Source organism: Narcine bancroftii, chromosome 10 (assembly GCF_036971445.1).
Source record: "Narcine bancroftii isolate sNarBan1 chromosome 10, sNarBan1.hap1, whole genome shotgun sequence".
Classification (NCBI taxonomy): Eukaryota; Metazoa; Chordata; class Chondrichthyes; order Torpediniformes; family Narcinidae; genus Narcine; species Narcine bancroftii.
Window position 1 is genome coordinate 90,646,561 of NC_091478.1, and position 24,334 is coordinate 90,670,894.

Genomic DNA, 24,334 nt, shown 5'->3' on the forward strand with positions numbered 1-24,334 from the left:
CACCAGCTGCGCACTGATAGCCCCTCCAGCCGCCATGTACTAACAACATCACCAGCCCCTCTGTCTGTCTGTAGTGCTTTCCCTCTGAAAAGTCAAATGACCTCATCTCTGACAGTGGCACCCCCCTTCAAGTGGTACCCTAGATACGCCTATGGAAAGAACTATGGAAGGCAATATCAAGAGTCAAACCCTGAAGACCTGCAATGTCACAATAAGTTCAATGATTGCACCCACCTGGACACGATCCATGAATGAATCTTCAAAGTCCATGTCCACCAACTCCACCATTCGTCTCAGATGTGACTGAATGTGCCATACCTCCAAGAGTCCCCTGTCATGAGCCTCTTAACAATCAGGACCCACCTTGCTTTTCATACACGCTATCTCAGTCTTCCTTCTACATCTTCGACAGCCCCTTGGGGGAAATATGAATGGCTTCTGGATTGTTGAATCTGGACTTCCAGATAACTCAAGTGCTGTACCATCAACCTAGTCTATGTATCTTCTCTGACATCATGTGAAATAAACTCATCATCAACATACCTCTAAATGCCTTGTGGCTGAAATAACTTGACAGAGGTCCATTCTATATCATCTTTCTTTCTTAAGACAAGATGTGAAATACACTATCAATTCATGTCACAATTTGATATTAGAAGTCTGCATCTATGCTATTACCTGTGTTAACTGTTACCAGCAAGGACATATACACTCCTGTGCTGAAGGTTCTGCCCTCACAATTCATTCAGTTTTTCTGTGTCACGAGCAATCTTCAGATCAAATTTCGTGAGAAATTGTTCCTCATCTAATTGATGAACCACATCTTTATATTTTATAATGAACTAAACGTGTTTCTCCAGATAATTCAATTATGAATGGAATATAAAGATTTTAATATATGATCAGCAGCCAACTAACGTTTAGTGAAAGTCTAAACACTTAACTCATTTTATTTCATAATAAATTCTGAAAATAGCAGGTTGAATAGACATCAGAGCTACAAGGAAGCACCAAATGGGATTTGCATCTGGGAACAATGAATACAAAAGCAAGAAGATGATGATAAATCTGCAAAAGCTATTGAAAATGTTGTTGGTTTTGAACACACTTGATGGAAAGAATATTGCAGCTATAGGAACCATGCAATAGAGTTTCACATGACACAATATATAGATTCACTCAATCAGAAAAGTTTATGTGGGGATTAAATATTTTAGGTCTCAATATTAAATTCAGTAATTTCTGATTGCCAGTTTTTCCTGTTTGTGTCTTCTTTGGCTTGGCTTCGCGGACGAAGATTTATGGAGGGGGTAAAAAAGTCCACGTCAGCTGCAGGCTCGTTTGTGGCTGACCAGTCCGATGCGGGACAGGCAGACACGATTGCAGCGGTTGCAAGGGAAAATTGTTTAATGGAGAAGGGTTCAGAGAAGGGTTTGTGTAACATATCAGGAAATACCTGTATAAGATCACCCATCTGTAATATTAATATTTTGGATCTCTTCATGGCTACTGCCAAATCCCCTGGATATTTACAGTATTCCCTTTTGTTTGACATTTCCAACAACTGTTTTGCTTTGTCTCTGACAATGCCACCATATTATTTTCTTTCTTTTTTTTCTAACTGCTTGTACTGAAAGTAATGTTTCCTGGACAGGCATTCCCCCATTCTACCTATTCCTCCACCTCTCTGCAACTTAAAGTACATTTGTATGTATGTATGTAACATATGAAATGTTGATCTTGTTTCTTTCTTAACAAATATTTTCTTATCTATTTCGGTTACATTCTGTTTTTGCATCACAATGCCAATTTTCATTATTTGTTAAGTAATAAAATTCTGTTACATTCAAAATTAAAGAAACCTTGCAGCAAACTGAATCCGTATCGTCCCTTTTTATGAATAATCTAGTCTGCTCTATGCATAGCTCTTAAACATTTCAAAATGATGCACTGGAATAAAAACTGATTTGCTAGGAGTTAGATGCTTTGGTTGTGTCCTGCAAAACCTGTATTAAAAATGTACAACTTTAAAAATATTATTTGAACCAACAACATAAATATTGTGGTTAAAACATTAAGTTAGAGACTCGATATTCTATGTTGAGTAAGTCATTTCCTGATTTCCCAAAGCCTTTTTTTCTACTATTTACAAGGTACATGAGAAATGTAATCTTGAATGAATGCGTCTTTAACAAAATAAATGTTAAAGAAAATTCAGAACAAAGAAACTAATAGATTGACACGATTCATTATCCTAAACTTACATTCCCTCTATTACTAGTGTACTCTGATTGCAATATGTCTATAAAAGCACTATGACAATTTACAAAGAGTTATTTTAAGCACCGGAAAACATCTACCACTCAGTCAATACTAGGCACAATACAACACTTCTTCTTCTTTCTTCTTTGGCTTGGCTTCGCGGACGAAGATTTATGGAGGGGTAATGTCCACGTCTACTGCAGGCTCGATTGTGGCTGACAAGTCCAATGCGGGACAGCCAGACACGGTTGCAGGGGAAAATTGGTGGGTTGGGGTTGGGATTTTCCTCCTTTGTCTTTTGTCAGTGAGGTGGGCTCTGCGGTCTTCTTCAAAGGAGGTTGCTGCCCGCCGAACTGTGAGGCGCCAAGATGCACGGTTTGAGGCGATATCAGCCCACTGGCGGTAGTCAATGTGGCAGGCACCAAGAGATTTCTTTAGGCAGTCCTTGTACGTCTTCTTTGGTGCACCTCTGTCACGGTGGCCAGTGGAGAGCTCGCCATATAACACGATCTTGGGAAGACGATGGTCCTCCATTCTGGAGATGTGACCTACCCAGTGCAGTTGGATCTTCAGCAGCGTGGATTCGATGCTGTCGGCCTCTGCCATCTCGAGTACTTCGATGTTAGGGATGAAGTCACTCCAATGAATGTTGAGGATGGAGCGGAGACAATGCTGGTGGAAGCGTTCTAGGAGCCGTAGGTGATGCCGGTAGAGGACCCATGATTCGGAGCCGAACAGGAGTGTGGGTATGACAACAGCTCTGTATACGCTAATCTTTGTGAGGTTTTTCAGTTGGTTGTTTTTCCAGACTCTTTTGTGTCGTCTTCCAAAGGCGCTATTTGCCTTGGCGAGTCTGTTGTCTATCTCGTTGTCGATCCTTGCATCCGATGAAATGGTGCAGCCGAGAGATAGGTAAACTGGTTGACCGTTTTGAGTTTTGTGTGCCCGATGGAGATGTGGGGGGGCTGGTAGTCATGGTGGGGAGCTGGCTGATGGAGGACCTCAGTTTTCTTCAGGCTGACTTCCAGGCCAAACATTTTGGCAGTTTCCGCAAAACAGGACGTCAAGCGCTGAAGAGCTGGCTCTGAATGGGCAACTAAAACGGCATCGTCTGCAAAGAGTAGTTCACGGACAAGTTGCTCTTGTGTCTTGGTGTGAGCTTGCAGGCGCCTCAGATGAAAGAGACTGCCATCCGTGAGGTACCGGATGTAAACAGCGTCTTCATTGTCTTAACCCACAAGTAATCCACCAGGTCAAATACCAAGGTGCTTTGTCAATATCATCAAACATTTAAGATTCTTTTATTCTCATGTACTAAAACATAATATAATATTACACAAAATTTCCTTCAGTCTGCCATAAAGCAAAGATTCACCATTAGTATTGCCTGTCAACCCTGACAATAAAAAAGAGAAGAAAACGAGAGTCCCTTCAGAGTCACTGAGTGTCCGTAGATCACTGGAGTAAATCAAGCTTCTGGAACTCCCTGTCTAATTGCCTGGAGGAATTAACATACATAACATTTGTTTGTCCTTCTAAAATGCAAAACCTCTGCATTAAATTCCATCTGCCATTTTGCAGCTCATTTTTCCAGCTGGTCTAGATCCTTCTGCTGGTTTGAAAGCCTTCCTCTCTGTCCACTACACCTCCAGTCTTTGTATCATCTGAAAAATTGCTGATCCAATTCATCACATTATCATCTAGATCACTAATACGCTTCACAAACAATATGGACATAGAACCAATCCTTGAGGCACACCAGTCTCCAGTCAGAGAGGCTATCATCCACTACTACTCTCTGGCTTCTTGCATAAAGCCAATGTTGAATTTAATTTACTATCTCACCATGAATACCAATCGATTGAACCTTCCTGATTAATCTCCCATGTGAGACCTTGTCAAATGCCTAAATAAAGTCCATGAAGACAACATTCACAGTCTTCCTTCATCAACTTTCCTGATAACCTCCTCAAAAACTCTACGATTTGTTAAACACAACCTACCCTGCACAAAGCTGCATTGACTATCTCTAATCAGTACCTGACTATCCAAATATTTCTATGTCCAATCTCTTAGAACACCTTCCAATAACATATCTACTACTTATGTCAGGCTTACTGGCTGATAGAAATTTCTGAGTTATTTTTGAAGCTTTTTTTTAAAAAACAAGAGAAAAATGAGCTACCATCCAAACCTCCGGCATCTCAGCTGTGGCTAAGGATATTTTAAATATATCTGGTAGGGTCCCTGCAATTTATACATTAACCTTCCTCAAGGTCCAAGGGAATATCTTGTAGGCCCTGGAGAATTATCCACCTTTATTCACTTTAAGACAGCAAGCACCTCCTCCTCTTTAACCTGAAAAGGTTCCATGATCTTATTACTTGTTTTTGTCACTTTCATAGAATCTGTGCCAGTTTCCTGAGTAAATACAGATACAAAAAAAACCTATTTAAGATCTCCCCCTTCTCTACTGGCTCCATACATAGCCGACCACTCTGATCTTCAAAAGGACCAATTTTGTCCCTGACTATACTTTGACGCTTAATGTACCTGGAGAAAGACAACGTGGTCGCTGACGCACTCTCATGACCGGCCATTTCCGCGCTGACACCCGGCCTCAACTTCGACCAGAACTCCGACAGGGAGACACGGGTCTTCAGGACTGCCATCACGGGCCTGTGGTTCCAGGACCTCCCGACTCCTCACAGTGAGGGCACCATCCTATGCGATGTCTCCATGGGCACCCCGCGACCAGTAGTTCCCCAGGCAAGTCTTTCACCATATCCATGACCTTTCTCACCCTTCCATCAGGTCCACGGTCCGTATGGTGGCAGAACGTTTTGTCTGGAATGGCTTCGGAAACAGATTGCGGACTGGGCCAGAATCTGCACCAATTGCCAGCTTTCCAAGGTACACAGGCATATCAGAGCATCCATACAAGATTTCGAACACGTCTAGGAAAGGTTCAGCCACATACATGTGGACATCATCGGACCCTTACCCGTTTCCCGAGATAACCGTTACCTTTTCACAGTGGTAGACTGCACCACTCATTGGCCCGAGGCGATCCCAATGCCAGATGCCTCCACGGAATCATGCTCCTGAGAACTTTTGAACAGTTGGGCTGCCCGCTTCGGCGTCCCGAACCACCTCACCAGTGTTCGGGGCACCCAGTTCACCTCTGCACTCTGGGCACAGCTCACCAACAGGCTGGGGATCAAGCTACATCACAGCACGGCCTAACACCCACAGACGAATGGGCTAGACGAACGATTGCACCACCACCTTAAGTCAGCACTTATGGCCCGTCTCACCGGTCCCAACTGGGTGGACGAGCTGCCTTGGGTGCTCCTGGGCATCTGCTCAACACCTAAAGAAGACCTACAGACGTCATCAGCTGAGCTGGTCTACGGTACACCACTAGCCCTACCCGATGAGTTCGTCAACGCACCTCACAACCCCCAGCAGTCACCCCACAGTCTACTTACTGTCTCCGGGCCCAGTTGGACTCCTTCACACCCCCACCGCCGCCAAGACATGGTAAACGGGCCTCTTACGTCCCTAGCGAGCTGTACTCCACAGAGTATGTTTTTATCAGGCGGAGCCCGTCCACAGCACCTCTACAAAGACCATTCGAAGGGCCGTACAAACTCATCCAGTGTTCAGGATCCACTTTCACACTGGACATCGGTGATAAGTGGGAAATGTTTACGGTGGACAGGTTAAAGGCAGCCCACCTCGACCCCACTGAGCCAGTAGTTGTGGCCCAACCCAAGAAGCGAGGCTGTCTGGCAAAAAAGGACATTGGTGCCGGATCTGGGGGGGGCTGTGTGGCAGTACGCCATGAGGCAGAGGAACCGGCCCCACTTGTCACGCACGCGTCGGGGCAGCCGGCCAAAATGGGATAGTCGAGGGTTTCTCCCGACCTCGGCACTGGGCTCAGAAGCCCGCGCTTGGGAACCCACGTGACGCCCCGGTGACGTCGGAGCCCCCAGCGTGGTTCTCAGCCAGGTCTGGGCTGGGAGTATAAGAAGAGCCAGGCAGCCTGCAATAAATCAGTTTTGCTCACTGAACTCAATCCGTCTGGTTGTGCGATCCTTCAGTTAGCAGTGTGGCCGCCACTACAGTATCTGGAAATACAGATACATAATTCCCTGAAAATGGAGTCACAGATAGATAGGTTCGTAAAGAGCGCTTTTGGGTCATTTGCCTTCATAAATCAAAATATTAAGTTTAGGAGTTGAAATTGTACAAGACTTTGGTGAGCCCAAATTTGGAGTATTGTGTACAGTTTTATCACTTAACTACAGGAAAGATATATAATAGAAAATCTTAAACCACATACCTCTCTCTTTCAAGTTCTTAAGCTATCCAACAATAAAAGCCTGCTGTACATAAAAAGAAAAAAGAATGCACAATAACACAAACTTAGCTATAGAAACAAACATAACCCATAATAATCCAATAATGAAATAATTCAATGATTTAATTTTTGTTATCAGCCTTGATAAAGGTAACAAAAAAATCAAAGTATCCCAGTATGCTTCACTAGTCTATTAATTCATACTTGTTCCTCAATGGTCAAAAATTAGTTTGTAAACATCGATCAGTAAACAATGATCTTGATTAGCAAATCTCCATTTTTTTAAAATTTAGACATACAGCAAGATAACAGGCCATTTCAGCCCATGAATGTAAATTGGGTCTATACCGCCCAATTTACACTCCATTAAATTACACCCTGGTATGTTTTGAATGGTGGGAAGAAACAGGATCCCCCAGAGAAAACCCATGCAGACACAGGGAGAGTATACAAACTCCTTACTGACAGCACGGGATTCGAACCCTAGTCTGGTCCCAATTGTTGGTGCTGTAAAGACATTGCACTAATCACTACACCAACCATGCTGCCCAATGTTCAATGTTCCATTTTTTTTAAACATAGAACTGCTGAATAATTGCAAAATCTGTAAACTTTATATTTTACGACATAACTGCTCTTTGGAATTTAAAATATATTTTTCAAGAAAAGCATATTAAAAATAACCCAAAAATAACTGAAAAATTACTTTAATACCTCAATAAAAATAATACAGTTCAAAATGTTCTCAGGGAACAGGGTTCTTCGCTCTTGGCAATTGGATAATAGCTAAAGAAGGTATATAGGTTGTCACTTCAGATTAGGGACCTGTGCCTCTGTGCTTAACTGAATGAAGGGCATGTCAGTAATGTAAGGTATAAATATAGAGTTAATAAAAAAATATAGAGCAAGGCATTGTGCACATTATATAATATATATTGTATATTTTATGAATAAAGCACAAAATTGTCATATAGAGCAACAAAATAACATGGTTCAGTTACTACTGTTGTTATCACCTATATTTTATATTTTAATCATATTCTTGAAGAACGCCTTCACAAAACAAACCTCTAGGGTATATAATAATTCGAGTGTAAGAAGTCTGACCATTTGTGCTTTTTTTCATATCAAGACAAATTGGCAGTAAAATAAAACTGAAATGCAACGATCATTTTCCTTTTCCAGTTTTGAATTCTTCATTAAACAAAATTGAAGGTTTTTGTATTCCTTCCTTGCTCTTAATGCTTCAGTCTTAATGAGTCACCATTAAATTGACTAGCTCCACAATTTCATTGTGAATGGTTTCATAGATTGACAATACTCATTCAAATTGCTCAATAAAATAGTGCAGATCTCATTCTTCACATACCTTAGCTCCTTTTGGAGCCTTGGTAGCATCCCTATGACCCCAGTTATGGATTTAAAAGCAATCATTTGATCTCTATTCAACATATAAAATTACATAAAGTTCTTAGTCAATTTGTTTTTCCCACCCTTCCAATATTTTGAATTTTTGCAGATGACATTATGTTTTCAATAAAAAAAACAACTGATTTAAAAATGCTGTGCTGAACAAAACACCATAAACTGTTTATGGCTCACTGTCATGTTCTTAATTAAAACAATAAATCCAGAACACAATATTTGTGCAGCTTCTCATTTGATCTTTGCCACTTGCCCATCCTCTACTTAAGTTGCTATGTTACCACTGAAAATTATCAGGCACTCGACAAAACTAGAGCTTTAGTAATACTTAAAAGCGCATGAAAATGTATTTAAAATAAAATGACAAAAATATCACACATTCTATTTTTCTCGTCATTAATTCAGTTTAAGTATTAAAATTTATTATGAAACAATGTTGATCTAAACAACTGTCTCAGTTATTTTTCAACATTAGAATTTAGCACTGATTAATTTGCCTCTGTCAATTCAACGTAATTGATAAAATCCCATCCAAAATCAGTTGGCAGCTATAGCCACATAATAATCATATGTTATAAACACCATCATTTGAAATAACTATTGTACAACATACTAGTGATAAACACACAATTTAAATATTTGTCTTTATTTTAAAAGCACGAGGAAGAGAATAGGCATAATTCCAGTCTGATATCAAAGGAAAGAAAGTAAAATTATTTAATACATTTTGGATATATATTTCCATTTATTTGTTCCGTGTAACAATGCCTATATTTAACATTTCTGTATTAGGTTTCACTGGGTAATAATATGTAACACTGCAAAGTCGACATGCCCAGAAATTCATCTACATAAATTGGGAGTGACATGGTTAAGTGCAACATTATTACAAAGCCAACAACCCAGGTTCAAATCCTACACTGTTGTATGTTCTCTCCATGTTTGTATAGGTTTCCCCATGGCACTCCAGTGTCCTCTCATATTCCAAAATTAAACAGGTGGGTAGGTTAGTTGGGTGGCATGAGTTCATAGGCTGAAAGAGCCGGTTACTGCACTGTATCACTAAATTAAACGAGTAGCTGTTTTTTTTACCATTATGCTATTGAAAATTCTTTAATGTCTCTGTCCACCTTCAACTCTTCCTACAGAATGAAATGCATTACCAACTACTCCCATTCATTTCACATTATTCATGTTGCCCATGTCATTTGCTCCGCATTAGAGGTTCATGGGATGACAGCATTTCACATATAATGTTCAAGGATAGCCCAATATCATGCAATCTTTGGGCAATGTAGCCTACACTTTGAGCCCCTATTCTGCATTACATCACCCCAGAGCAAATCTTGGCCCCTCAGCTGGTTACCCAACACTCCCAGCCCCTGAACCTTGGATTCCATGACTTTGTTTTACAGCAGCACATTTTCCGTTCAAAGAACATGTAACACCCTGCCTATTGTGTTGGACCTAGTACACAGATGGTGTTTTCAGCAAATGGTCAACAATAGAAATGATTATTGAATCATACAGCACAAACAGATTCTTTGGACTACTGCATTCATGACACCCATCAAGAATCCATTAATACTCATTCTATTTTCTATCATGTAGCCTTCAATACCTTGGCGAATCAAGAGCTTGCCTCAATAATTCTTAAATGTGGTGAGAGTGCCCATCAGCATTGTCCCCTCAGACAGTACAGTCTGATTCTAACCTTCTACTGGTTGAAAGAATCGTTAAGAGTATGGCACAATCAATGACCACTCGCAGAGAGTCAAAGGCTTTATTCATCAGAAGACCTGCTCCTGGCTCACGTCCAAGGCAGGTATGAGGGAGGAGACTAGGGCTTTCAACCTTTATTAAGGAATCTTATGGGGAGGGGCTACAGGTACAAAAGGCAGGCCAGCCTGCTATGCCTGGTGACGACATGCCCGCAGCACCATGTTCTACCACATATAGGAAACGATTTTTACTATCTATCCTATCAATGTTCCTTTCCAGTCACTTCCACTCCAAGGAAAACAAACCCAACATATCCAGTTTTTCCATATGAAACACTCCATCACAGAAAACATCCTGGTAAGTATCCTCTACATCCTCTCCTTCAAGTATTTTAACCAGAAATGCACATAGCATTCCAACAATGGCCTTTTTAATATTTTGTATGTTTGTATCATAACCTCCCTGCTCTTATATTTTATGCAAGTATCCCTTATGCCATCTTAACCACTTGGATAGCACAGTATTTGCTTCAATCCATTTCAACTGGCATTTCTAACATTAATAGTCTTGAAGATCACCAAATTTTCCATCCCTCAGGTGAACACCTGAAGCTGAACAGTAAGCGCTTAATAGTAATAGCTTGATTCAAGTTCTTTCTGCTGCCAACATTAAATCTTATATTTGAACATTTTAGTATGCTGTTAAATCATTTCAGTGTTGAAAATAAAAAAGAAATGTAAGATAAAGGTAATTTGGCCAAGCTAAGTTAGCAGTCAGGTGGAAAGATATACATCATTTTATCTTTTCTCTTCACCACGCTCCATGAATTTGAAATTAGCTCTTTTCTTTAACATAAATTATATTAAGGCAAATGGCACTTCCTACTTTAATGTTTTGATCATGAAAGAATACACTTAAATTACAATTTATTTCAAAAAGATAATGAGAACTATGCCCATTATCAAACTCCAGGTCCACTATAATTGGTAAATAAACACTGGGTAGCCTGAGCTTTCCCCCTTCATTTTATAAAGCAATCCTCTGAAAAGCAATCCATATCCCTCCATTTATTTTCTTCAAGTATTTATCTCTCTTTCACTTCAGGACCTCATTTCTTTGCTTTTGATATTTTATCTTGCTTAAAATTGTAGGAAACCGTTTTCGATATTTTCAAATCCAGAGATTCCATTTGTTTAATTTATGCTTGTGCCTTTAATTAATCATCTATCTGCATATATCACTTAAGTTATTAGTTGACCTTATTTGATTAAATCATTTTATTCATGTATTGGTACAATGATAGTATCATGAAGTATTCAGTGAAGTTGATTTGATCTTTAAAACTCCCGATGTTCCACTAGATGAACTTAAAACGTTCAATTTCATTTACAATTCCTCAGCATGTGAAGAAGACCATGCCTGCATGTATCAAGACTTAGACAACATTTAGGCATCAATTGATAAGTGACAGGACAAATGGACTGTGGTGAACTGCTGTACACTCATTAATCTGGTTCCATCCTGTTCTGCGACAGTACCCATGGCTCCTCCCTCTTGACCCTGCATAAAGGCTCCAACACCATAAGCCCTCCTCAAAAAGCTTGGGTCACAGCACAGGATGGCCTTCAAGTTTATTGTAAATAAAAACCTATAGTTGTATAACTCAAGAGCTTTTGAGTTATTGATAGTGTATCAATTTTAATGATAGAACATCTCTTGAAGCTGGAGATCGACCAACAATCACCAGAAGTCTCAGAATGCTTTGAACTCTGGCTAAGCTGCTTTGAGGTTTTTCTACAGAACTCCACCAGAGTCATAGCCGTGGAGAAAAAAAAGCTGCACCTACTCTTCTCCCAATTCAGACCTTGAGTGTTCCTGATGATCAACGTACACAAAGGCACTGAGAGAAAGTCAATGAGGTATACGCCAGGCACATGGTGGTTATCTGCATGGACTCGCACGAGCATGGAACTTCCAGTTGGTGTGGCCGCCCAAACAACGAAGGACATGATCTGGGACACCTATGTCGTAGGCATCAGGTCAGACTGTATGTGCAGAGGCTTCTCAAGCAGAGTAAGTTAGATTTAAGAGGAGTGATTGACCTCGTGAAATTGCTGGAGATCACCCTCCGTAACATGGAAGCACACTCAGTGAATGGAGTGGTGTCCACATGGGGGCCACTATCTTGGGATGCAGGTCCACACTACTCCGTTCAATGAGCAAAGCGGCAGTATCCCAAGAGTGCCGAAGTGCTACTTTTGCAGCCAACCAAAGCATCCCCGAAAACACTTCCCGGCGACAGAAAACTACATGTTCCAAGTGCAGAAAGAAGAGGCACTACGTGAAGGTATGTATTTTCCGCACTACCCGCCTGGTGATCCTTGGCTGTGTTGTGGAGAATGGACATTGTCCCCGACCCCAACCGCATTCACCCACTGCCTCAAGGCCATGAAAAAGTGCCTGGGATTCTTTTCCTATTACGCCCAGTGGGTGCTTAATTATGTGGACAAAGCCCACTTCCTTATCAAGTCCACATCCTTCCCCCTGACAAGATAGACCCAGGCATCCTTCAGTCACACAAAAGAAAATATCGCAACATATGCAGTAGATGAATCTGACCCATTTCAGGTTGGGAGCGATGTGTCCAATTTTGTCCAGGCCTCCACCTTCAACCAGACAGGTCAGCCTTTTCCCATACCCTCCAGGGCCCTGAAATCTGACACTCCTCCATCAAGAAGGAAGCTCAGGCAATAGTTGATGCAGTGTGGCACTGGAGGCATTACCTGGCCGGCAAACAATTTACCCTGCTCGTGGACCAATGTGCCATGGCATTCATGTTTAACAAAAAACAGCGGGGTAAGATAAATTATAAAATGTTGAATTGGAATACTTAACTACGACAGATTCCCTATCCCGAGGGACATGTGCCAATGCCCAGATAGACCACCTCAAAACTCTCCATAATGACATCTGCCACCCCAGTGTCATGAGATTTTTCCACTTTATCAAATCTCGTCATCTGCTATACTCCATCGGAGAAGTCAGAGACATGGCCAGGGACTGCCGGATAGGGCACACCTGGTTAAAGACATATGGGCATTTGAACACCTGAGTATGGATTTCAAGGGCCCCTTCCCCTCCCCTCCACCAACCGCAACGTGTATTTCCTCACGGTCATCAATGAGCATTCACGTTTCCCCTTTGCCATCCCCTGCCCAGACATGACCACCACCACAAGCATCAAGACACAGCACAACTTGTTCACCCTATTCAGGTACCTGTCATACATCCACAATTCCAATCACAATTCATAATTCCTGGGTGTCAACATCTCTGAGGATCTGTCCTGGAGCCTCCACGCTGATGCAATCACAAAGAAGGCTTGCCAGCGCGAATACTTTGTGAGTGTATGAGAAGATTCAGTATATCACAAAAGACTCTTGTAAACTCCTAAAGGTATACCCTGGAGAGCATTCTGGCTGGTTGCATCACTGTCTGGTATGGAGGTGCCAATTCTCAGGACAAAAATGAACTCCAAGGGTTGTTAACTCAGCCTGTGGCAACACAGGCACCAGACTTAACTCCATCGAGGACACCTACATGAGGCGGTGTCTTAAAAAAGCAGCCTCTATCCTCAAGGACCCCCACCACCCAGGCCATGCCCTCTTCACTCTGATACCATCAGGTAAAAGAAATAGGAGCCTAAAGATGAGCACTCAACAGCATAAGGACTTATATATATATATATATATATATATATATATAATGTTATAATGTGAATGTTTGTATTTATGATACTGCCGCAAAACACCAAATTTCATGAGGATAAATTCTGATTCTGATGTGTCTATATCTTTTAGCTTTAGGTATATTAGTAAGGTTTTATCAGTAAACTTGGGAGAGAGGGTTAACTGTGAAGGCAGGACGGTTAGCGTAGTGCCTAGTACAACACTGTTACAACACCAGCGACCAGGATTCGAATTTAAATTTAATTATTTGATTAAAGTGAACTTTACATAATTAAAAACTGCAATATTATTTTTTTGTTCAAATTACTTTACATTTTGCACTGTCTTTTATCTTTTAAACAGTGTATTCTTAATGGAGATGTATTAGTTAGGCATTGTAAGAGTGAATTTCAGTCAACCGGAAAATTTGCATTTCCAACATCTACATAGGTGCCGGATAATGGGGATTTTACTATAGTTATTTTGCCATCAGATGGATACTGATTTCAGATTTATTGTCAAAGAACATACATGACATCATATACAGCCCCGAGGTTCTTTTACCTGCGAGCCAGGCAGAATTACCACTTATTGGTAGTGCAAAAAAAAACTGTACGCAATATACATATGTAAACAAATAACAAATGTAAACAACTGATGGTTCAATACAGAAAAGTTAAAAAAAAAAAAAAAGTGCATGTGTAAGAGTCCTTAAACTAATCCCTGATTGAGTTTGTTGTGAGGAATCTGCTAGTGGAGGGGTAGCACCTGTTCCTGAACCTGGTGGTGTGAATCTTGTGGTACCTATACCTCTTTCCTGATATCACTGGCTCTCTTCATACTAGCAATGGAACCATTGGCTGAGGCTATTCGCCAGGTCCCAGACATTAAAGGTTATAGAGTGGGCCAGGAGGAGCACAAAATCAACTTATTTGATGACGTGCTGATATATCTGACAGATCCTGCGACTTCTTTGCCTCGACTGCACATGGTACTGAAGGTCATTCTGGGTATAAGATCAATTGAGAAAAAAATGAGGTGATGCCACTCACCGAGGGGAATTACTGCCAACTTAAATAAAATAGCAATTTAAAGTGGCCACAGGAGGGGATCAAATATCTTGGAGTTAATATTGATGGCAACTTGAATAATTTATACAAGTTAAATTACACCTCCTTGCTGAAGAGAGTTGAGGAGGACTTAAACAGATGGATGCCCCTAATGGGCAGGATTAACAGAATCAAAATGAATGTGTTGCCAAGATTCCAGTATTTTTTTCAGATATTGCTGTGGAGTTGCCCCAGGGTTTTTCCAAACAGCTACTACACAAGGTCAGAATATTTCTCTGGAATGGTAAGGTGGCAAGGGTCTCTCTGGAAAAATTAACATGGGACTATAGTCTGGATGGATTGAGGATGCCAGACTTTAAAAAATATTATTGGGCAGCTCAGTTGAGATACATCGCCTCTCTCTTCAAGGGAGGAGGTGTACTATCCTGGGCACAAATTGATCTGCACTTGGTGGGCAAGAGGATAGCAGAGGACTTTATTTATAAATGGGATGCTAAATTGCTGTCAGGAAAGAAGAGCAACCCCATATTAAAACAAGTGATTAATATCTTGAACAAAATTAACCAGTATCTGAACATCAAAGTGGAGCTGTCTCCAAAAAAGCCCCCGACTCCTAATAAATTAATACCATTAACAGTAGGTAACAAGATCCTGGAGACCTGGTGCCATAATGGCATCAGGTGCATAGAGGACTATAACGAGCAGGGGCGATTAATGTTATTTTAGCAACTCAAAAGCAAATAGGACTTCCCAAATCAGACATTCCACTGCTATCTTCAAATAAGATTTTTTTTAATAAACGGGATGTATTGGGTCCAAGTATGGCCCTACCTCAGAGCAGTGCCATAGAGACCATGATATGAAGGGGAAGTGGAAAGAAATTAATTTCTGCAATGTATTTCCTGCTCCAGTCAGATGGACCCAAACCAGACCTCCATAGATCAAGAGAAAGATGGGTGTCAGGCTTGGATACTGTAATTGATGAGCGATGCTGGTCTGACTTATGCTGGGAAAGCAAGGTACAGATTAGTGCAATATAATTTGCTGCACCAGCTGTGTCTAACGCCACAGAAAATTAACAGGTCAAAACTAAAACTCTTGTACCAATGCTTTAGATGCAGTATTGTGACTGGGACGTTCGTGAATGCAACCTGATGATGCCCTTTTGGGTAGATCTTGGCCAAGTCCTAGAGAAAATCATAGGTAAACGATTCCCACTGGACCAAGAGCTGTTCCTGTTGGGAAACATAATGGACATAAGGCTTACAATCAAACTGTCCAAATTTCAAATCCAATTTGTGTTAATTGCATTGGCAGTGGCCAGGAAGTGCATTGCAGCTACTTGGAAGCCCAACTCTAATCTCAGTATTGAACGATGGAACACAGAAATGTGGAGTTGCGTTCCCTTGGAGAAAATAACAATTTGAGAAACAAGTAGGACACCTTTCGAAGGATCTGGCAGCCATTCATGCGCCACATAGGCGTATGGCGATGATTGTGTCCCCCGTTCCCTGCTGTGGCGTCCTCTCCCCCACACTAATCCCAATCAAAGGAAGTCAAGAATGTATATCAGCCCAATTGCTGCCCACTGAACCACAATAAACTCCATTTCTTAATCATTATTTATTTTCCTGGTGTAGTAAGTGCTTTGTTGTTGGTCGAGGTCTGGATGAGTTGGGGGGGCTGAAAAAGACACAAGCCTGTGTATATAGTCAACAATGAGAATGGAGTATATGTAAATTTGAATATTAGTTGCCAATTATGGCACTAACAATGTATGTGGCTGTGCAAGTTTGTGTGAAAATATAAAAATAATTAATTCTCAACTCTTGTATCAATTACAAGATACAAAAAGTGAATGATTGGACAGTGAAGAAGTTTCCTGAACACATACGCATTACATACATGTGCGCTTAGAATTAGAAGGGGGGTTAAGTTAATAGTAATAAGTTAAAGATTGATATTATGTTTGAAGAAAATTAAAAGCAACTTTTGTTTAAGTAACCATTGTCTTGGTGAGTATCTGTTGCTGCTGGGTTTTGGAGTCCTCTGGGCTTGTAACAGTATAAATATACAGAAGACATACCCTTTATATCCAACACATGGTAGCTTTGGCCCACCACCATCAAGGAGGTACAGGAGCATCAAAATCAGGCCTGCCACATTGGGAAATAGCTTCTTCTCACAGGCCATGAGATTTAACAGTGTCTCTGTATTGAAAGCGCTGTAATTTCTACATGTGTAGCAACTATCTTCCTATATAATCACCTGGAGAGCTTGGAATGTCCTTGTTTATGACTCATTTATCAAAAAAGATCCATGACAAAGTTGAATAGAGTTTTCCAAGATCTTATATGGTTTATTACTTATCGACTTTGATATACGATTAAAACTTGAAATGGTCAATAAAGTTTCAAGTCTATTCCAAGACCCTCCATCTTCTCAGAACACAGAACAATTCAAAACTGACCGTCTTATCTCAAAACAACAGAGACCTTAATCTTACAGGCTGCAACCACACAAAGGAATGCAAAACAAACTGCAGGCTGCCATAGACTGGCAGCCCAAGAATGCAAGTGATTTTAAGTCATTTTAATTCTTAAAACACCAGCCCCTAAAAATAATAATTATCACACAAAGAAAATCAGGTAAGTATTCAAAAGAGAGTGAAAGTCAATCATTAAACTTTCTGCTTCTTGTAAAAGACAGATTTTAGCAATCAATCTGCTCAGAAAGTCAGTTTTAATTTCCAAGGTATTCACTTTCTTGAGATCACAAGATTAGTCTTCTCTCTCCTTTTCTTTTTCTTCTTCAGTTACAGAAAAGGTAGTACTTAAGTAACATCAGTTCTTCAACAACAGCCACTCTGGCTTTTATTGTCTTTTCCTGTAATTCCAGATTCAATTTTACAACTTCCATTTCAATCTCATTGTCTGATCATTTATCTTGCAGGGTTTTTTTTAAACTCAGATTCTCTCTATATTTATTAAATGGGTCTTCAAAAATGTACTATTTCTTTTTTTTGTTGCATCTTCAAGGAACATTTTTGATTGTTTTCCTTAGTCAGTTGTCTTATGTCATTAAACAATGACTTTCAAAAAATGAATCTCCTCCTCCAACCTTTTGCAACTTGGTAATACTGAATCCCTTTCTTCAATAACTACATTCATTTCTTTAGCAGTTATTCTTTTCTTCCTCTTGGTTTTACAAATTCTACTTGCAATTAATTATCTTTTCTTGTCAACTGCTCTCTGAGCTTCTCTTTCAGTTACTTTCAAAACTGAAGAATCAAAATCAGATTCAGTTTTGTTTCCAAGTACAAAGTTAAAATATTTTTGGTCACTGTTTTCTGGACCATCCGATACTTCTAAGTTCTTTTTCAACATTTTCTACTCAGAAGGTAGTTTCACCATATTGTCAGATTTGTTTCCTGACGTTTGTTTCATTCCTGCCCTTGATTTAACTTCACAGGAATAATCACCAGCAGTATTTGCAGAATTTTCCAATGCTTCATTTTCATCCATTTTTGATGAAAACAATTTCTTCTTTACTGATTTAGATGCTCTTGATTTATTTTATCAGTAAGATTTTCAATGAACTTTTTTATTCTTCTGAAGGTTCTTTGAGTTTCACAGCAGTTATCATATTGACACTTCTTGTTGACTGCTTCTAAGCAATATAATTATTTTTTTCCAATGGTCTATTTATCATCCAACCAAGCACAGTTTTAATAGCATAAGGTCCATCTCTCACACTAGGGATTATTTCTATTGGTTCCAGAGCCTTTGGTACATTTAAAACAATTAACATCTCCATCTCAGAGTCATCTTCCAGTATATGACCACTGATTCACATCACTTTGATGTGGGATATTTCCTTTATGCACTATATGCCTGTGTACTATATGCCTGAAAGATCACAAAAATCACAGTGTTTTCCAGCAGCCTCTAATCCTGAAACCATGTTAGTTACAATGACCTTTCTTTGTCCCATGGTTTTCAATTGAATCTGTCTTTTTTCCTTCAATATTTTTCATAAGTTCCACAGTGCTTCCTGGGTCAAGAAATACAGAAGTATGTAATGTTGCATTCCCATCCTTGGCCTTAACTTGTACAGGTACTATTGAGACTTTGCAGTTACCTGCATTGTCCCCAGTATCCTCACCCTCTCCACCTATGATCCCCCAACCTCTGGTTTTTCCCTTCCTAAAGTCAACAATCAGCTTTGATTATGAAAGCAAAAGAAAACTGTCTTGCTTCACAATGTCCTCAGCATCCGGGCCCAAAGCTTGCTCATTCTCTCCCAAAATTTCTTCTCCGCATCGGTGCGGACTCGAAAGGCCAACATGGCCTGTTTCTGCTCCGTAAATGGTTATATGGTTAAGGCCACTTGTCAATATGGACGGTTCAGCGCTGCTTTCATCTGCTTCCTTCATCAGCGTTTGTTCATTTTCTGTATCCTTCTTTTCCTTGAAGACGTGTAGCATTTTGGGATGCCTTTGATGACATACATCACAGTTGAGTCGCTTTTTGCAGTCTTTGCTTATGTGTCCTTTACACAGACAGCCAAAAACACTCTCCATTTTCCCTCAAAAAAAGCAATTCTCTCACTGTGTTGTCTTTTCCATCTATGAACATTTTTCCAAATCGTGTTTATCATTACATAATAATCATTTTTTTTCCTGGACAGGGGAACTTTTATTTCCCTTAATTTCTTTTTCCACCACTGTCAGACAGATGGCAAGTGTACTTTTCTTCAGTTTTAATTGAAGATACGATTTGGACTTCTCAACTTCTTGACTCATGGTTTGAGTCCTCTTGATTCCACACATTGGATCTGTAACAACATCCACTTGCCCTTCAATTAAATCCACCAAATCCTTAAAAGGAGCTGCCACCTTTTGTTTTCTTTGATCTTCAACAACTTGTCTTCTCCATAATTCTCATGCAGTTGGGTAATTTATCTACAATGTTTACCATATTCTGAAATATGTCAAATTCTTGATGATAGCCACCATGACATTACAACATCCTCCGAGAAAGAGGGTGTAATCTTGTAAACCATTCATGTCCTCTGGTCTTATTGACAACCATGTTTACAATAATTTACTTTGAGCACCAGATACCACTGAACTTTCCAGTGCCTGTGACCTAACATCAATAGCAGCAATTTTTTATTGTTCATTTCCAGTTGCTTATTTAGCTCGATTTTTTCCATTATTAGCTGCTCCTCCTGCAGCTCCTTTTCTGGTTGCCATTGCTACACCTCCTGTTGCTTCTCCTCTTGTTGTGGCTTCACACATGTCAGACTTATCTGCTCCTCCTCTTCTAAGTTCAATTCAAACTGAAGCATTTTCTTTTTCACTTTAAGAGCTCCTGCATCTGCCTGCATCTTTAAATGCATAGGTTCAATTCTTTAAACTTTGAAGCCTGCTCTGCAGCTCGTCCTGCTGGAAATATTTGACACACTATCACTAGGTCCAATTAGGTCCTGTGCATCAGATGATGCTTTAACCTCTGACCATGTCTCCATTTTGGATTGTTCATCTTCCACACCACCATCTTGTGGCGTAGCTTCAGCCACTATTGAGAATTCAGTTTCAAATTATATTAATAGTTTTTGCAGTAATTTTGGGAGATGTGCATCCCTCACAACTATTTTCTTTAACTATATCCTCCCTCAGTCTTCCTTGAAACATAATTTTATTTTCCTTTGTATCTAATTGCCACCTTCACAATTCTTTTATAAGCTCTGTTACTTTCATCTTAACATAGTTTCTTAGCAGCTGCTCCCGACTCCTTAGCAGAGGCAGCTGTTATTTTTTTTCATTGTGTCGTTTGTCACGCTCAGCTTTTAAAACATGCAAAACAATTTCTCCAAAACAATCCTAACTGGACAAACGGCTCCAATGCCCCAAAACCGTGTTCTATACTGCATTAAACACAGAAGACTTACCACTTCAAAAATGGTCTTGCTTGTTACACATCGAGCTGCTCTTAACAGAGCCCAATCAATTCAATCTTCTTCCAAATTCAATTTTCAACTTTCAATTATCTTCAAATCTGTCCTTCTATTGACTAATGAGTCAATAGTCCAGATTTTCTTTGACTTACGGGTCTTGTTTGAAGATCCATCTTCTATTGACTAACGAGTCAATAACACCCCATTTATTGACTAAATGGAGTAACTATCTTCCTATATAGTCACCTGGAGAACTTGGAATGTCCTTGTTTATGACTCGTTGATCGAAAAAGATCTTTGACAAAGTTGAATAGAGTTTTCCAAGGTTTATTAGATCTTATATGGGTTATTACTTATCAACTTTGATATATGATTAAAAGATACTTGAGACAATACTTAATATGTTACTTGATGCAGTCAATAAAGTTTCAGATCTACTCCAAGACCCTCCATCTTCTCAGAACAAAGAACAATTTAAAATCGACTTCTCTCAAAGCCACAGAGAGAGACCCTGGTCTCAAAGGCTGCAACCACAGAAACATTCAAAAGAATGCAAAATAATCTGAAGGCTGCCATAGAATGGCAACCCAAGTATTCGTGATTTTACGTCACTTTAACTCTTACAACATGGTCAAACTAAAATGTATACATATAACCTTGAATAAAATCTGGAATGTGTACTTTAATCACGTGAATTGTTTGATTTCAAATTTAAAACTCTGTGTGTGTGTCTGTGTGTGTGTGTGTGTCCGCGCGCACGCAATGGTTACCTAAAGAAATGTTTTTCATTTTCTTCATACATAATAATATCAATATGTTACTTATTACTATTAACTTAACCTAACTTTACCCCCTTCAAAATGGGGTCTTATAGCAGGAGTGCAACTCCTGCTGCTTCCAGCACAAACTCCTGCTGCAAATCTGACTGTCGCTCTTTCACTCTCTCACTCTCAAAAAGTCCTTTAAATGGGGGGGGGGGAGTATAATAACAGGAGATCATAGTCCACCATGTGGATGCCCACACCTCCTGGGACATCAGGGAAGCCACCCACAATGCAGCTGTAGACAGGACTGCACAGATATGCAATGAAGTAGCCCAAAAGGAGTCTTCCATTAACTTGGATGATCTGGTGGCTTGGGCACAGTGCAAGAGTGGACACCTGGGGGCAGATGGAACTCGGCCATGGGCAGAGAACCAAAGGGTTGCTCAGACCCATGATGAGGCCAAAACAGCAGTCTCCAACTGCCCCACCTCTCAGCCAGTCAAACCCTGGGGGTGGCCCACAGGTCCTCTGGGGCACATTCGTAGAGGCATGGGTGTAGGCCAGATCTGGCAGATTGACTACATTGGGCCTCTCCCACACCAAAATAAAAAACACAATGCTCTCAGTGGATACATAGTTGGGAATCCTGGTGGCAGTGCCCTTTGATCATGCCAACCAGGACAACACCATCAAAGGGTTACAGCACCTTTCCTGAATGTATGCATGCACTGGCAAATCCAATCGGATCAGGGCTCCCATTTCACAGGAAACAAAGTCCAGGACTGGGCTGCGGAATCTTGTGGCTGTTGCACATAACCTATCACTTGCAGGCAGCAGACTTAATTGAACGTATGAACAGCCTTTTAAAGCAACAGATCCGCACACCAACGCATGCACACACCTTAAAAGGGTAGCTCAGTGAGCCCCAGCAGGCAGTTGACCACCTCAACTTCAAGCCATCAGGCTAAGGGAGGTCCCATTCTCATGCCATGTGGCCGTATCAACGAGAAGGGGTGGAGATTAAATCCACCGAGGGCTCTGGCAGATTATGGGTGCAACAACTACAGGGAGCCCTGAGTAAGGGGGAATGTGCTAACGCCCGGGCTGAGGGATACGTGATGAGTTGCATTACAAGGAGAGGGAAACATAACATGCATACAGCCGCAATGACTAACCCTATGAGAGTGATTTTTTTTCCCCTCCCCCTGCAGGTTGAATGGCATCGTGGCAGTGACTGGCAGTATGAACCTACAACATCTTCCTCCAGGTGGCATTCGAGTATGCCAGCACAACCAACTGCCAGACTACTGGATCTGCATGCAAACCTTGGCACATACCACGGAAGGATTACACCAGAGTTCACATGCAGATCCAGCAGATGAACTGCCTGAATGTGATCGCCAGCTCCATGTACTCTGGAGTCTTGTACTGGAGGGGTGGGGTGGGGTGGAGAGTAGTGGCTCTCGTCCAATTGTCCCCCTCTCGGAAAACAATTTTACCTCCAGAAATCCACAATGGAATGGGTGCTTTAAGGGCTGCTTTTCCCTCCTTTCAATTCGACCGACCTCAAAGACCCGACTCTCAGAGTGATTCCACAATCGATAAGCAGACTTAAAGAATGTTAGTGAAAATGGTTCCAACCACTCGGGGGGGCTCAGCGATTGCAAGCAGCGCAGTTATCCAGGTATAATAGTGCACACACCCAATGGTTCAACAAAGGTGCCCAAAGTTAAATGGCATGCACTGAAAATGCAGCCACTGGTCCTCCCCCTGGCTCCCCACAGGTTGATACAGATGCTGCTTTCTAAGGTTTGTCATGCCTTATATCACCACCTCAATGATCTTAGGGAGCACCTAGCCTACCATGTACAACAGGGCAAAAGGGCAATCACAGAAGCAGAGAGGTTCTGGATGATCGTTTTCCCCCTGTATGGCACTGCCCATTTATCCTGGGAGATAATGCACATGACCAGTGTGCTGCAGACACTGGCACCACAACATACTGAAGATGCTCTGACTCAAGTGGCAGCAGAGATGACAGCTGTCTGGATGGTGTCCCTACAAAACCCAGATGGCCCTGGACTACCTGTTCAGAGCGAGGGTAGTACCTATGTTGTGATTGGTAACGGAGTGCTGCACCTACATTTCCAATGAGTCAAGTAACATCACACATTTGGCTGATCACGTTGGAGAGTTGGTGAGCAAAATTCAAAAAAAGCAAGGGACCAGTTTTTACTGCACGACACTTCCTGTGGGAACTGGTGGCCGTTCGGGGCATTGGGAGGTTGGTGGGCCACTATCATCCACTGGATGACTACTATTGCTCTCATTATTGTCGTGATATGTTTGGTTTGTTGTTTTAAATTTATCAAGCACACTCCCAGTCTTGTGTAGCACTTGGCCTGATTGATGGTGTTGTGTGGATTGTGGAGTCAAGTGACATTTCTGGCTGGAACCAGGTCAGAATGTGGATTGGGAGGGCCATGGGACCTCACCCTCTGGGACCTGCTTGGAATGTGGATTGTGGAAGATCATGTGACTGCTCCGGTTGGAACCTGGTCAGAAGCCACCACATCTGTCAATCAAGGTTAAGACAACCTATGCAATTGGTTTTTTTTGAAAGATCGCACTGCTCTGTTAATCACCTGGGCTGGCCCCTCTGACCAACACACAGAGCTGCCAGGTCTCTTTTCCCCCCCTAAGGATCTGAGCTCCATTCCAGGTCACGAGCTAGAGTCGATGCTGGAGAATTGATGCCAAGGTGCATGCCAGTAACAGGTGCGGGGGCTTTGTGGTAGGCGAAGAGAGAAGGTATGATAGTAAAAGCACAGGACTGGGGAAACTCAGTGTTCTTTGTGTAGCAAAGATACATAACCAATGTTTTGGTACCTGCCTATATTTTGCAGGGACCTTGATGAAAGGCTCAAACACGAAACGTTGATTGTGTATCTTTATCTTTGCTATCTTCAGAACACTGCTGAGTTCCCCCAGCTTTGTTTTTACTTCAATCACGATGTCTGCAGACTTTCCTGTTTT

General features: G+C 41.1%; 2 long non-coding RNA genes across 5 annotated transcripts in view; one reads left to right on the top strand and one right to left on the bottom strand.

The window, feature by feature from the left end:
* LOC138744912 (uncharacterized) overlaps nt 1–24,334 on the bottom strand; it is a 97,416-nt gene that overhangs the window by 72,581 nt on the left and 501 nt on the right. The window lies entirely within an intron of this gene.
* LOC138744010 (uncharacterized) lies at nt 9,664–11,437 on the top strand. Its single transcript, XR_011345192.1, has 3 exons — nt 9,664–9,878; nt 10,055–10,132; nt 11,176–11,437. It is a non-coding gene; the product is annotated as an uncharacterized lncRNA (long non-coding RNA).